This window comes from Gavia stellata, chromosome 27 (genome assembly GCF_030936135.1).
Source record: "Gavia stellata isolate bGavSte3 chromosome 27, bGavSte3.hap2, whole genome shotgun sequence".
Taxonomy (NCBI): Eukaryota; Metazoa; Chordata; class Aves; order Gaviiformes; family Gaviidae; genus Gavia; species Gavia stellata.
In genome coordinates, this window is record NC_082620.1 from 3,497,143 (window position 1) to 3,511,797 (window position 14,655).

Here is a 14,655-nt window from a genome sequence, read left to right on the forward strand (position 1 = left end):
CAATTTAGTATTGGCAAAGTGCATCTTCCCCTGATATCAGCACCAATTAGCTACAGCTGATCAAATCGTGACTTCTTTCCTTAAGTAAATACTGTGCAGCCAGGCCCTAGATGCGCTGAGTATTCCCAACTCCCATCGCTCTCTGAGGATCCAGAGTGACTAGCAAAGGTGTCTGCATTTGGCATCTCCCTGCACTTTTTCCACTTGTTTCTTATTGGGGTCTCTCTGCCTTTTATTTTCTCAGGACCCTGCGTAGCTGGAGTTGTGGGGTACAAAATGCCTCGGTATTGCCTTTTTGGGGACACTGTAAACACAGCCTCCCGCATGGAGTCCACCAGCTTGCGTAAGTAACTCGGGCACAATCTGTGCATTCCTCACACACCAGCCAGGCTCACACCTGCACTCTACATCTCTTGGGTACTGCAGTGAAAGGAAAGCCTCTGACACGCCCTCACATTGGGCATGGCCAAGTGTGAAATAAGGTTCGTACAGGAGAAGGAGCATTCTCTGCCGCACATCCCAGGCTAGAGAACTAATTACCGTAGATCTAAAGAACCAGCACATGCATGACCTGCAGCACCCACTATTCCTGTACCTACACCAGTTATCAAATAAGCAAGAGAAACTCCTGTGTATTTACGTGGGCAAGTAGAGTCAAAACCCTTATGCCATTTCTGGAAAGTGATTGGAAATAAGGAGAAAGAGGGTGACAAAAGGCAAATAGCACAAGATAAGCTGAGTTTGATTTTAAGGACTTTAACACAAAGACATTAGGTAGAAACACCATGGGTACACATAGGAGAGGCAAGTGCATGTTCTCTTGGTCTGGCCTTTTATGCTGCCTTTGCTACCAATATCACCTATTTTTACTGCTGTACAATGCTGTTGTGCAGTGCAGCGCTGCACAGTCATGTCAGTGGTCAGTTAACCTGCTGAACCGCTGCTATGTTTTAGCTGACATCTGTGTACAGTGTCACAGAGTCCTCAACCAACATTTAAGGCATCTTCCCCTTCTTTGTGCTTCTTCCTCAACCTGACGTTTATCCAAAGAGGAGGTGGAAACACTGGGCTGATAAATGCCGGAGGGCTGGTGTGTGGTCTCTGGGAATAGGGGAATCATTCATTTCTAATGCTCTGTTCTGAATCCTAGCGCAGAAGATCCATATCAGTTCTGCTACATATAATGCCCTTCTCACAGATGATGCATATGAAATTGAACTGAGAGGAGAAATTGAAGTCAAGGTAACAGCTTTTCTGTAACTTTGCAACAGTAAATGTGTTTAATGAGACAGGAAGGAGATAAGATAGATTTGGCCATTGCTCTTCGGTGAATTGCAAGTCAATTTTTAACCGTGGCCCCAAGGTTCTTTTGCTAATTCAGTTGGAAGGGGCTATACATTAGTTCTAACTGACGCAAAAGTGTTCGTGTGCACTTTGAAATACAGCGACTATGTCTGCACCTGCATGGAACCGCATGAATATGGGTGAAAGCATTAGGATTCAGTTACTAAGACACATGGGTGTAAAGCTGATTTTAAACCCTTAGCAATATCATCAGTGACCAGCAAAGCCTTTTTCTGAACTGGAATAATTATTAGCACCCAAACTGCATACAAATTAAAATTCTTTCCCCAAACAGCAGCCACTTATGAGAGAAGGAGAGATAACAAATGCAGTACAGGTAGTAGCCCTGCTAATATTGATTCTCTGCTCTGCTTCATATCCCATGAAAATAGGTGTTTTCTGCTCTCTCCTTTTTCTTGTCCCAGGGCAAAGGGAAAATGAAAACCTACTGGCTTCTTGGTAACAAGAACTACAGTGTCCAAAATGACAGCCTGGTGTGTCACTGGAATCCAGCAATCTCCAAGCAAAAGAAGATGGAAAGTAGCCAGGGATCTGTCCCACAAGTAAGGAGGTGAACGTTTCGCGGGGTGAGATTTCCTAGGTAACGAGCCATTCACTAAGGGCTAAGACGTGTAGAACTTGCCTCCTTGTCCTGCAAGTAGAGGGCTCTGCTGTGTGCAAATACAAGCTCTAACGTGTGTTCCTCTCTGTCAATAGCGTAGCGCAGATGCTGTGGGAGCAGCACTGGCTGAGCAGAGCCCTGCAATGCCCTGGGATGAGCTGAGCCTTGACAGTCACACACAAAGGAGTTCCAGACCAGCCTGGACCCCTGAGAGTGCCACCCATGGCATGCGTGAGAAGCAGAGGAATGGCTTTCGTCAAAGCTCCAACCAGAGCCTCCAGGAGAACCTCACTCCATTGGGCTCGCCTGCTTCGGGGGAAGGTGGCAAAGGTGCCGATTTAGAACACAGGGCACAGCTTGGAGACCACGGTATTAAAGCAATGCAGAAAAATGAGTTTCTCCCAGGTTTTGTAGATGAGATGTGACAGGATAAGAAATGATTGGACTGCCCCAGGCACACACATTTCATTTAAATAACATTCTCTTTTTGTTCTTAGCCATAATTCATGTTTTTAACTAGTATGTTTACTCGGGAACCTAAAACACCAACAGAAATTTAGAAAGGTGTCTCTAAACAAGGAGAAGCTGCAAAAGTGCAGGTGGAGTTCCATCAGGAGCACGAGTGGTAGATAAAAGATGTGCAGCAATGTGACCTCCTTCACTCCAGTAAAGCTATTCTAGATTCATATTTGTAGGTGACACAGAATCTAGCCATCGAAGTCCAGACATAGTGAGGACACTTTCAGAACCTGAGCCAGCTTATTTCAAGCTAGCCTGTACATCCCTCCAGTAAACTATCGCTTGCAAGGCATGTAGAACTGTAGATAGTAGGAGAGGTAGTAGCGAGACCCTGACAGAGAAGAGGACATGTTAATAACTCTTTTTGATCACCGTTTCAGAGATACAAATGAAGTGGGAACAACATTAAATTACTTCTACTAAGTCCCTGCAGCACTTTGTCTTTCCAGCTCTTCTCCACTACAGAGGAATCTCCTCTCCATACGTGTATTTTTTCCCCTTATCCATTCACCAAGGGGGTTGGATGGTGAGATGAAGATGCAGTCTAGCTGTATAGAAGACATTAGAAGGACAAGCTATTTCTCCCATCAAATCATATTTTGCTTTTCTTTCTTTGATGGAAGAAAAGACACCTCTGTAGTGATGAGCAGAGCCTAGTAAATTCCTCTTCTATGTATGACTCGGAGAAATCAAAGCAAACTGAATTAGTTCCTGACGTTGACAATTAGTAACTCTATCCGGAGTTCAATTAATTTGTAAGTGGGCTGCACATATCATTAACCCTCTCCTGCTAGCTGCCTTCTTTGAGTAGAATAGAATTCCAGAGTGAGGGAACCATTCTGATGGGAAGAGAAACACAAGCGTGGGGGACAGGGTTTGGCCTGTTTCCTCTCGCAGTCGACAGGTTTATGTAGAGCATTACTACTGCATAAGAGAAAGATCTTAGCAGATTAAAGTTCTTTTTAAGGGATGTAAGGCAGTGCTTAATGGTTGCAAAAGGCAGCAAAAATAAAGGTATGTATTTAAGAGGAAGTCAAGCTTGGAAAGCTGCAATTGGTCTTTGTTTTTAATTTTTTTGCCAAAATAAAAGTAGCTTTATGAGCTTCAAAGGGAGCTGGTTGGGGTATCTCTGTCATTCACTTGGCTAATAAGAACAACTGAAAAACCTCATACAAGTTGTCTCCTTACAGAATGAAAGCCAAGAGCTGCTCCTTTCAGTCAGCTCAGGGAAAGTCACTGGAGGACTGTCTGTGTGGAAGGAAGGAAGGAAGCTTAGCCTGAGGTGATGACATCAACTTGCTCTCAAGGGCTGGGGATCGCGGAAGGACAGCTAAAGAACTATTTGGTCTTGTAGATAAGTAAGCCAAAATCAGAGGCTGAAATATTCACAATAAATGTAATATGCATGTTTCTACATGAAAAAGAATGAACCACAGAACTAACTCTAGCACTAGTGTCTTATGAATCAAGATCAGGTGTTGTTCTAAAAATATATTCACCAGTTCAAGCAAGAATTATTTCAAGCAAATTCAGTGGTTCAACTCATGCAGAATTTTGCTTCAATGATCACAACGGTCACTCCGGTCTCACAATTTATAAAAACCTAACAAGATATTTTGCCAATCTCAAGCACAAATTCCCTTCCCACCTCCCCAAATCTCAGAACTTGTCGACACAGAATATTTATACGGGTGCAAATACAATTTCATTGCTGTTAAAAGATATCTGCAAGCATGTGGTTAAGATTTTCCCATTAAGGTAGCTGGTAAGTTGCTCCAATACTTTCACACCAAAGAAAACAAATGTAAATCATATTACAGCATGATGCATCACAGAAAGCCATGAGGAATACAAATCAAACACTTCAAAAAAATAACTCTTTTTAAAGTCAGTCTCTTGAATCCAAGGGGATGGTGGTGTGTCTTTTTTTAAATGCTTGATGATGGTATTAGTGGAGATGCATGGAAACTGCACAGGCGTGCTCACACAGCGTTAAACAAACACACAATCACATGTGCTCAAACACACATATATAAATCTAGATTGATGCCCCGTACTGATACTGAAAGGCTGGGATCCTTTCATCTGGTTACTGTCAGCACTCAGCAAGTGGGATCAAATGTGGAAAAAAAACAGGCAAGGGGGGACAGAGATAAAATGTTGTTGAAGAGCCATGACTTTCAAGTCAGCGAAGGAAAATGCCTCAGGTGCACATATCCCTTCACAAGCAGGCATGAAAGGAACATCACCCCGGAGAGGGAGAGGGACAGCTGGGGACCACAGGGCAGCTCAGAGCCACAGGAACCTCATGCTGTCTCTAATTGTTATGAAAATCCTGGGTCAAGATCAGAGGCAAATTATTTGCATGGAAAATTGAGCCTGTTCTGATCTTCATCTCTTCAGAGGCTTCAGTGTGGATTTTTAATTTAGAAATTTAGTAGAAAATGGCCCTGTGTGCTTGATGATAGACAGCAATTAGCGTTCATTAACGAAACATGCTTTGGTTCAACTCTGAACAGTCCCTCTCCAGAGAGGATGGAGGAAGTGATGAGCTGCTTTCTATGCATATGGCTGATGCTTTGATATGGTGACTTGGTTTCCAAAGATTTTTGGGTTGTCTATGCCTAACATACAACAAGCCTTGGAGTGGGTGAAGGCTGAGGCTGTACCAGGTTGGCTGGCCTAACTCTGAGACTGACTTGTGGTAAGATGAAACATTTTCTGGACTGAAAACCTGGGTCTGGATCAGACTAATACAAAGTCTCAAGTTTAAACTATGATGGGGTAGTGGATTTCAACCTAATCAAAGGCACCTTCGACTAAACAAATCCTGTAGGGATAAAAACAGTTTCCCTTTTTGAGCTTGAAATATGAAGTCAGTTTCTCCATAGTCTTCCCTGAGTGTAATTCAGAGGTTACACTCCACTTCCATAAAGATCATATGAACTATTTTAGCCATCCTGCACCAGTCATACTGCTGAGTTACATGGGATGCAGAGTCTGGATAATAAGTCGCCCTGGTCCTCTCAGCAGATCTAGAAACAAGAATCGCTGTTTCCCGCTTCAGCCAGCCTGTTCACACCTGAATTCTCACAAGGCCAGAGCAGGGCAGTGCAATAATCAGCATTTTCCTAGGCTGAACGCCAGGTGTCATTACAGGCCTGCCTGCTACGGGCGCATTCAGTCCTTTAAGCATCCTTTTGGGCTGCCAAGAGAAGACCAGACTCTAGTCCCACACACACTTTGTTACAAGCAGTGAAAGGAGAAGAAGGGAATGTCATTGAGTTGCCACAGCATTTCCCTCTTGAGATGGAGAAGGACAGAGAAGCTAGAAGGGCAAAACAAGTCTTTTAAGACAAGGCATTAAATGGGAACATGCCCTTGAAACCAGAGAGCAGGTAAAAAGGGAGGCAGATTAATAAGATGAAATAGAAAAAAAAGCACGTATCCTAGAGTATTTGTCAGCCTCTAGCTGGTCCAGATTCCCAAACCCACTCTGACAGTGACTGTTCCCTACTCTAACATATTCCAGAACAGCTGGGATGATCTCTATGGCCCAGATGCAGAAATAGAAGCCAAAAAAAAAAAAAACCAAAAAAAAACCCCAAGGCTGAGCAGTTGACTCTGCTAGCAACTTGTTTGATGACCTCCAGTAAGTTACCTAACCTATGGGTTCTGCACTGCTTTTCAGGGTGTTAAGAAGTTTGTCATTAAAGACACATGTCCAAATGAGAGGGGGGTGGGAAGCTGGAAACAAAAATAGTTCATTGAAATTAATCAGTTTGACAAAGTTCTTCCCAGTCACATTTCAAAGATCCTAGACGATACTGCTAGAGAAAGAGAGCAAAAGCTATCCCAGACTGTGCAGTAGTTGGGGTAATTCAGGGCCTCACCCAGAATGCAGAAGTCCTGTCCCCCAGGTCCCTTCTGTCCTTCCATTACTGTGCTGGAGTACTCCCAGCTCCTGCTGGGATGCTCGGCACGTGAAGCCCTACCACCACTTTTGTTCTCCTCCATTAAAGCCCAGCTGGACCCAGGCACCAGGGGTTTGGCCTTTAGAGTATTCAGCAACACCAGCCACTTTGCACTCACCTTATGTGAGCCAACAGTATTTTTAGTCCTCAGCTGAATGATGGCAAGCCGGGAAGCTCCCCTGGCTAATAGTCTCACACCCTGCAGAGGCTAAGCCATGTACCCAACGACCCTGGCAAACCCCAGGGTAACAGACTCAGGGGCTATTGTTCTTTGTCTCATGGGCCTGCTTTCAGTACTGCTCAGAAAAGGCTCCATGGCCAAGTCAGCCCGAAATCCAGTTGGATCCCCAGGGGCTTTTTGCTTTTTCCTGTTTATCCTTCAGGACATGGTGCACTGGAGACTGCAGGGAGTCCATTAGCTGATGAACTGACCTGCAGATACAAGGAGCTGCTTAATTAGCAGGTCTAAAGGAACATAAAGGGGGTGTGTGTCACTCCCAAGAGAGCGACATAAAGACAACAGCTGCCTGAAAACATTTTTTCCTTTCCTATTTAGAGAGTTCTTTAAAGACATGGCTTTTTACTCTCTGCTAATTAAAAACAGCAGTTCAGGCTTGCATTGATCCTTCAGTGCAAGAGCTCACATATTCAAGCTCACGGAAACAGCAAAAGGCTGGCGCATAAAACCCCAGTAATTTTGTGGAGTTTGTGCTCCTTGTCCTCATCTTGCAGTGATTCCTAGTTCTTCTTCTTATTTGTTCTCAAAGCAGGTCACATGCCCTTCAAGGACAGCACAGACAGATACAAAATGACTTTGCTAGAGGATCAGAACCACAGTTAATTGACTCCTAGGCCAGGGCTCATCTAGTTAGACCCCAAAAAGAAACGATGATGATTAGAGCAATTGTCTTAAGCAAACCACACAGGACACTGAGTAAGTCTATTCACTATACTTCTACATGTCATAACTGGCTGCAGCCAGTCCAGAAAACAACAAGTTCTTTCTATTGCAAAGTCCCTGAACTACAGAACAGCTCATCCATATCGGACCAGCTCCATACAACTTTGTGATGTGCCATCACCTGAGTTTCTGCCTCTCTGGAACATTCCTCTCCTTGCGCAGCTCAGTATGAGTCTAACAGCGACAGCAGTTTCCCCACTGCACTGCTCAGTATTTCTTACTGCCCAAATTTAGGCTGACAGAGGCCTTAGCTGCGGACCCTATGGACTAGGGATTTTGTTTTCAAACTCTCAAGAACATGCACAAGGCAGGAGAGAGTCAGAGTCTATTTCAGGAAGGTGTTTGTGGTAGTCAGGCTAAAATTAGACCATTTGTTCCTAAAAAGACTGTGTCGAACGACAAGGATTTGGCAAGAGGCTCTTCAGTTGGGAATGTGACACAGGAAGCGCCTACATGGCTGTTGGCAGTGATGTCACCTGGCTGCCCAGCAGTGCCGCGCTGCGGGGTCCTGGGAAGCTGCGAGCGCGAGCACTGGAACTTGTTCAAGCCACTCTGTATCTGCAGGCGGCTGAGTGCAGGGCAGGGCGCGAGGCAGAGGTGTCGACAGGCTCCACCGCTTAACGCTCCCAGATAAGGGAATCTGTAGCCATGACAGAGAACTGTTATTCTTGCACTATTTGTGATGGGCTCTTCAGCGAAGTATCAGTCTCCTCTTCCTGTCATGCCCCCCTCCTCTTGCTGCTCCAGGAATTCCTGCCTTCTGAACTTTCTGCCTTCCACACATGGCTCACCAACACTTGTGCTTAGCAGCCTCAAGCTGGCAGGATCATTAGGGAACAAATCAGTGGGCACTGGGCCTAGAAGCTCAGCCGGGAGGGACGGGACGTTTTGTCGTCTCAATGAAGGTACTTGCTTTGAAGCTAAGTTAAAGGGTACCAAATCAAGCTCTCAGACCTGTACAAGTAGGGATCTGTTCTGAGGTTTAAAGTACAGTAGTATAATGATTAGGGATGTGCAAAAAATAGCTCTGGAAGGCCACACAGTGTTACAGTTTGGAGGTATAGAAGTTTTAAATGCAGCCTTGTCCCTCCAGTGGAAGGTTTCTGGTCATCAGGCAATTACTGAGTATCTGCAGAAGCTCTCGATCGTTCTTGTCTCTACGATTGCAAAGCTGCACAGACAACCACCTAGTTTCATAACACCCACATGAGGCAGGGGAGCATCATACACACTTCGTGCAGGAGGGAAATAGAGACGAACAGTTGCCTAGACTGCAGACAAGATCATGAAGGTGATACACATTTCCACTTTGCAAAGCAATACTTTAGTCACTGGCCAATCCCATGTCCCATACAATTACAGACTAAAAGACCCAAAAGCAGCTAAGTCTTAGCTAAATCATCCTGCTCTCAATGCTTGACGCAAGGAAACAAGAAGAGAGAACTACAGAGAGAGAAATCAGCTCTAGCAATTTGGAGAGCTGATTACTTACAAAACCAGCAGCAAGACAGCATGAGATCTGTCTGCAAGTCGGGTCTGTTTGGACTTTAATGAAGACGTCCTGTGCTGTGGGCAAAATGAGACTGGCATGACCCAGCCTGAAGGCTTGTCTTGGCTCTGACTTCAGAGATAAGCTCCATGGCTGTTGGAACCTTGGACTAAAACAAGCCCTCAGCTTTGTAACCCACTGAGCAAGACCTCAGAGATAACTTACCTTACAAACCTCCCCCCCCCCCCCCCCTTTTTTTTTAACTGACTAATCCCCTTCTAGTTTACATCAGTTAAAAAATAGTTGAAACTATTCAGTTTATGAAGCAATACTTATAATGATTTCTTTCTGCAAAAAACATTACATTTTCTAGAAAATGTAGTTTGCTGGTTTTCTCCTATTACCACCTTCCTTCCCTTCCACCTCCTCAAAACAGCCATAGCCATTAATATATATATGTGTCTTTCTTCACTGGTAGTTTTGATGTGTCTGGAGGGAATTACTGTTCTAGCTGTGGTTAGTGATTGGGACCCAGAATTCATATTAAGCCTCCTAGAGTTAAAGAAAGGTCAGATTTGCAGCAGCCTAGCTGTTCAGGCCCATACCGCCTTTACTCCTTATTTTCTAAGGGCAGCTCTGATTTATTAGCATGTCATCTAGTGGATTTGCACCCTAGTTCACCTCTGCCTCTCACAAGCCATCTCTCTGCACTGAGATATCATCATGTGCTAAAGTGTCAAAGATGTCCTGGTCCTATTACACTTGTCAGGTGCATCTGACCTATCTAGGCTAAAGAATGTTGCTGTATCATATCCCTTCTCTCCTCCATCCATTCTTCCCATGGCCAATATTTTAGGCCTTCTTGGCCATTTCCTGATCTGCTCTGGCCTGAGATATGATGTCATGGCTCACAATGGTCTTCACACTTCAACACTAGGCAAAAAATGTGCTGTTATCCTCAGGGAGGTGACATGGTAAAACAAATCCTCTTGGTCAAATAATGCAGAAGTTATGTGAAGAATCTCCAGTGGGCAAGGGACGCTAAAAGCATTCTCTGCCTCCAAAGTTTTGTGGCATCTATCAGCTGTGCAAAGAGGAGCGATACTAGCGTGTTGGTTTTAACTAAACACAGTTAAGGGTTTACAGCATACACACCCATTCACAAGATGGGTTTTTTCAAAGATGGGTTTTGAGTGCTCAAATGAAGACACTTTGGAGGGTTCTCCAACGTTTCAGAAAGCACTATTTCCTGTAAAAAGGACTATTAATATATGTCAAACTCAGACAGATCGTGTGGCTATATTTTTACCCTACCTGTCCATTACTGCTTACTGTTGCATAGCTTTCCCACCCAGCTTTCAAAGCAGAGCAGAGGGAGACCAGTCTTGCAGGAGAGAGTGAGTGGATACACAGAACAAATCACTCGCAGATCAGGAAGTTCAGATAGACACGGATCAAACTTACTCTTGGACATTCTACTCACTGCAGTGGGGCACAGCAATGTAACCAGGCCGTTAAAGTTCAGGCTTAAAGGTGGCATCTAGGGCCCCCTTTTAACAGGCCATGGAGCTAAATCACCGACAGGAAAGCAAGTCCAACATTTCCTATAGCCTATCAGGCATGAACAGACATACTGCACAACCCTTCCATGTGCAGCTACTACTCAAGCCTGACCGCGCCACTGAGTGCAAGCAAACTGTGTGTAAAAATGCTATTTGCTGACTTGCACACATGAAGCCGTCTGTGCACACATGGAGCTGTAAGCCAATTTTTTTTTTTATTTGTGCAAATGGCCAAAACCTTCCCTACATCAATAGAGCTGTATCCCTTATAAGAGTAAAGAATTTAGCCCTATATAGGCTGAAAATCCTTCAAGGTCTGGACTGAAACACCTAGTGGGAGAGAGATCTGAAGCTGTACCTGTCAGCTGATCAACAGCGACCAGTCTCATGGATTCTCAATTTGGTTGACAGTTATATTAACTTAAGTAGTAACCTTAACTCTCCAAGCACCTAGTGAAGAGATGACCTCTTCAGCTTGGTGAAAAATCTCGTTCATTTCCCCATCCATACAAACCCATTGGAAGTATGGGTATGATACAACTTGCCTTTACAAGGAGCACTCTTTCATGAGCTGAAGCTGACACCATACATGTAGGAGGAAACCTTTGAACTCCATGTTGTCCTCATCCTGAAGCTAGGTTTAAACTCGGATTTTGCAATGATTAAAATATTTTGGTTAGATGAATGATTCTTTTACCCATTGGCACAGCCCCAAGGGTTTCAGCTTTCTAGCAGCATTCAGATGCTTAACACAACTGTCTTTTGTCCCTGTAAATTAATTAAATGGAATCCTGTAATTCCAGAATAACTCTGCCCAGCCCATAGCCACTAAACTTTTGACTCAAAATTAACTTTTACAGAGAGAGAGAGAGACTGTGAGTAACTTGTAGTGAAATCGGTGCTTTCCTCAGCATCCATAAGCAGATTTAACTGCTTTCCCCCAATGTCTCATTTCAGACAGTGCCTTTGGAGTTTGCATTCACAGGAGGAAGCAGCCCCGCTTCTGTACACCCCCTAACTCACACCACAAGCCCTGACATATAGCTAGTCCACCCATTTCTCTTTTGTCCAGACAGCAATGGCTAGACAGTGCATCCCAAGGGGCAGTGGCTGAGTCCAAAGTTCAGGGTGACAATCCTTGGTGACAAATCTATTCGACCCCACAGTATTTCCTCTAGCCACCTCAATGTCACCACAAGGGCACATGGAACAATGCAGCCCCTGGAGACTCTGTAGACAAAGGCACAGGGCCTGATACCCCTGTGCTGAGGCTTTGTAGCAAGTGACTAGTGGGAAAGGCAGGACCATGGGGTGCCTAATGTGACAGGGGAGGTGTGAATGCGGCGCTGACACTGGCGTTTATCTCAAGCATGAACACAGGCTCCAGCCCTGTAGCCTGAGCACCTTATCGTAGCTTTAGAAGTGTTAGTTTTTGAAACGCTACTCGCCCATCTCTCTGTGCTGACAAGCAACAGCTAAAATATCCTGCCCCTCTGGCCCATGGCCATGCCATCCTCCACCACAAAAGGATGTAGCTATTTCCAGAAGCTTGGCAAACACAGTGAGTATTTTCTGGGAAAACAAAGAAGGGTTGTCAAATCAAGAACACTGGGTGATAAAAGTCACCATAGCTACACTGAGTTACTAAGAAAGAGCAGCTTAGCTAAGCTCTGGATGAGGCTGCATTCCTCCCACTGTAGCGCACCCACTCGAGGCAGGAAGGAGCTCTCTTCCTGCTCACATGTAGCCTAAGGTGCATCCACTGTGGACTTCCAGGATGGGCTCCCTGGGACAGCCAACTGCTTGCCACGCTGTGACAAGAAGGGTTTGCCTTCTAATCCTAGTGAGCAAGCATGGGCACATGCAAGTATCCAGTTGTGCCTGAACTGATGAGAAGCATCAATGAAGAGGACTGTAAATGTAAGCAGGAGGAAGAATAATACACACATGAATTCTCTGCTAAACAAAAATTGGGATAGTTTACCTCCCTGTTCTCAAAAAGCAGGGACCTACCTACACAACTCTCTAGTCAAGGAAAGTCCACGGGTCTGAGATGCGTCAAAACTAATGGACAATTGGGATCCTGCTCTGGGAATAAAAAAAATTGAGGTTATGTACAGCGCCACTCTCTCACAGGCTGAAGAAAATCTACAGAGTGTTTAGTGGAGGACCGGCTTTATGTAATGGCTACATTTTTAGTTAGGCAAGTTATTCTTAGGTTCATCACCAGTCCATCAGGGGCGGGAGAGGGGAAGTAAACAACCACAGTAACTTCTAGGACAGGTGCCATTTCATTCCTGTAGCTGTTTAGCCATTTCTAGAAATGGCTTCTCCTTCTGCATGCTCTATACTGACAAATGGCATGCAGCAATAAATAGCACAATGGGATAGTGTGACCTCTTGCCCCTTTATTTGGCTTCTTGGCTAGCAAGCCTTCTAGATCAATGGACACTGCTGCCACTGCTCCGAGCTATCCCAGGATGTGACAGGTTGCAAAGAAAAACCTGGCAAATGTTACCCCAGACAAAATGCTTAAGAAATGTCCTCCTCACTCCCATCTCTTCTTACAGAAACTAACATTCTGCAAAATCCATTATAAGGATCAGTTTAACATACACAGCCAGCCACCAGAACATCTGACACTCTGCTGTACACACAAACTTTTAAATACCATGCACACACATTCATATATCACACACATACCATATGCCTTCAAGACATAACCACTCACACATTCTTACATGGCTATGAGAGTCTAAAGCCTGCAAAAGAGCCACTCAGCCCCTTCTTGTACTGTACGTACCATGTTCTTGAATCAAAGACTGAAGTAGTCATTTTACCAAAACCTCCCACAGTGTCCGATCCGTTTTCTTTTTTTATAACCAGAACTTGTTCTAATCGAACTTGGAGGCATATTCTCTATTCACCAGAAGAGGTCACCACACACCTCATTAACGACAAAGGCAGCTAACCTGAAGTCAAGAAGCTAGGTGTGATCTCAGAGGAGTGACCTTCTAGTTTTGCTGGGGAAATCTCTCCCAGTCCAAAACAACTGGGGATATGTAATCTTCATGCTGCCCAGGAACGGTTCTCTTTCTTCCTCCTGTCAGAGGTTATGAACTGCAGAGTAATGTAGCAGCCTTTCTGCTTTCAGCTGATGATTTTTTACATGCTTCACTATACAAACAATTTTATGGACTGAGGCCTGACCTAGCTCCCACTGAAAGTCCAATCTTTCTATAGTAAGGCAATAATGTGTAGATCAATTAGACCTCAGTTCAAATACCAAAGGTATCTAATACAACACAGAGAATGAAAGACTTGGATTCTAAACAGTTTAGTGCAAGATCAGCCTAAGAATTTCTGAGGACCAACTTAAAGAGCAGGGGGAAGCAAGACTGGCTGCCACAGGACTAAAAAGACCTACATGGTTTAAAACCATGCACAGCTAATCCACATTTTCCGTTGCAGTGTGAATACCTACAAGTTGCCTGTGTAGACGTTCCCACCTTTCCAAAACAACTGGGCAGCAAGATGCTGTTCATCTTGCTAGAGATGAAGCTTAGCCAAAAACAGAGTTTCAGGTGAGGATTTATGGAACATGAGTACTTCTTTAAGTCTTTGCCTTTCACCAGGCACCAACCACAAGTCTTGCGCCATTGCTCTGAACACATTTGTTTCAGAATCCATTTTACTAGTGTCTCCAAAAATCCTGGATTTTGTTTCAGCTGATTGTACAATGTTTGCCTAGCCTTCATTCCCGAATTACTTCTCACATTTGTGTAATACAAAACCCCTCCTTTCTTCCCATCATCCTACCATGATTAATCTGAGAATCTTCTCCAGTACTACCGCCTGTAAAAGTCATCTGTGTTTTTCATACCAGTTCTCCAGCAGTTTTCACATTTCATCTGCTTTACACTGCTCTACGACTTATTTGTATCTGTAACTTCATCCATTCCCTCTCCACTTTTTCCTTTGAGAGCTGACGATACCATTTGCTGAAGAGTGCTGAACCACAGGCAGTGAGACTCTGTGTGCTTAAAGTACCTTGGGAAAAGCAGCTTGCCTCTAGATGTCAAAAGAATTTACAACAAAATTGTTATAAGCGTCAGCAAGACTAGCACAGAGCAAAGTCAGGGATCTTTAGCATCAAACCACACAGCAGGACCACCGAACCTAAA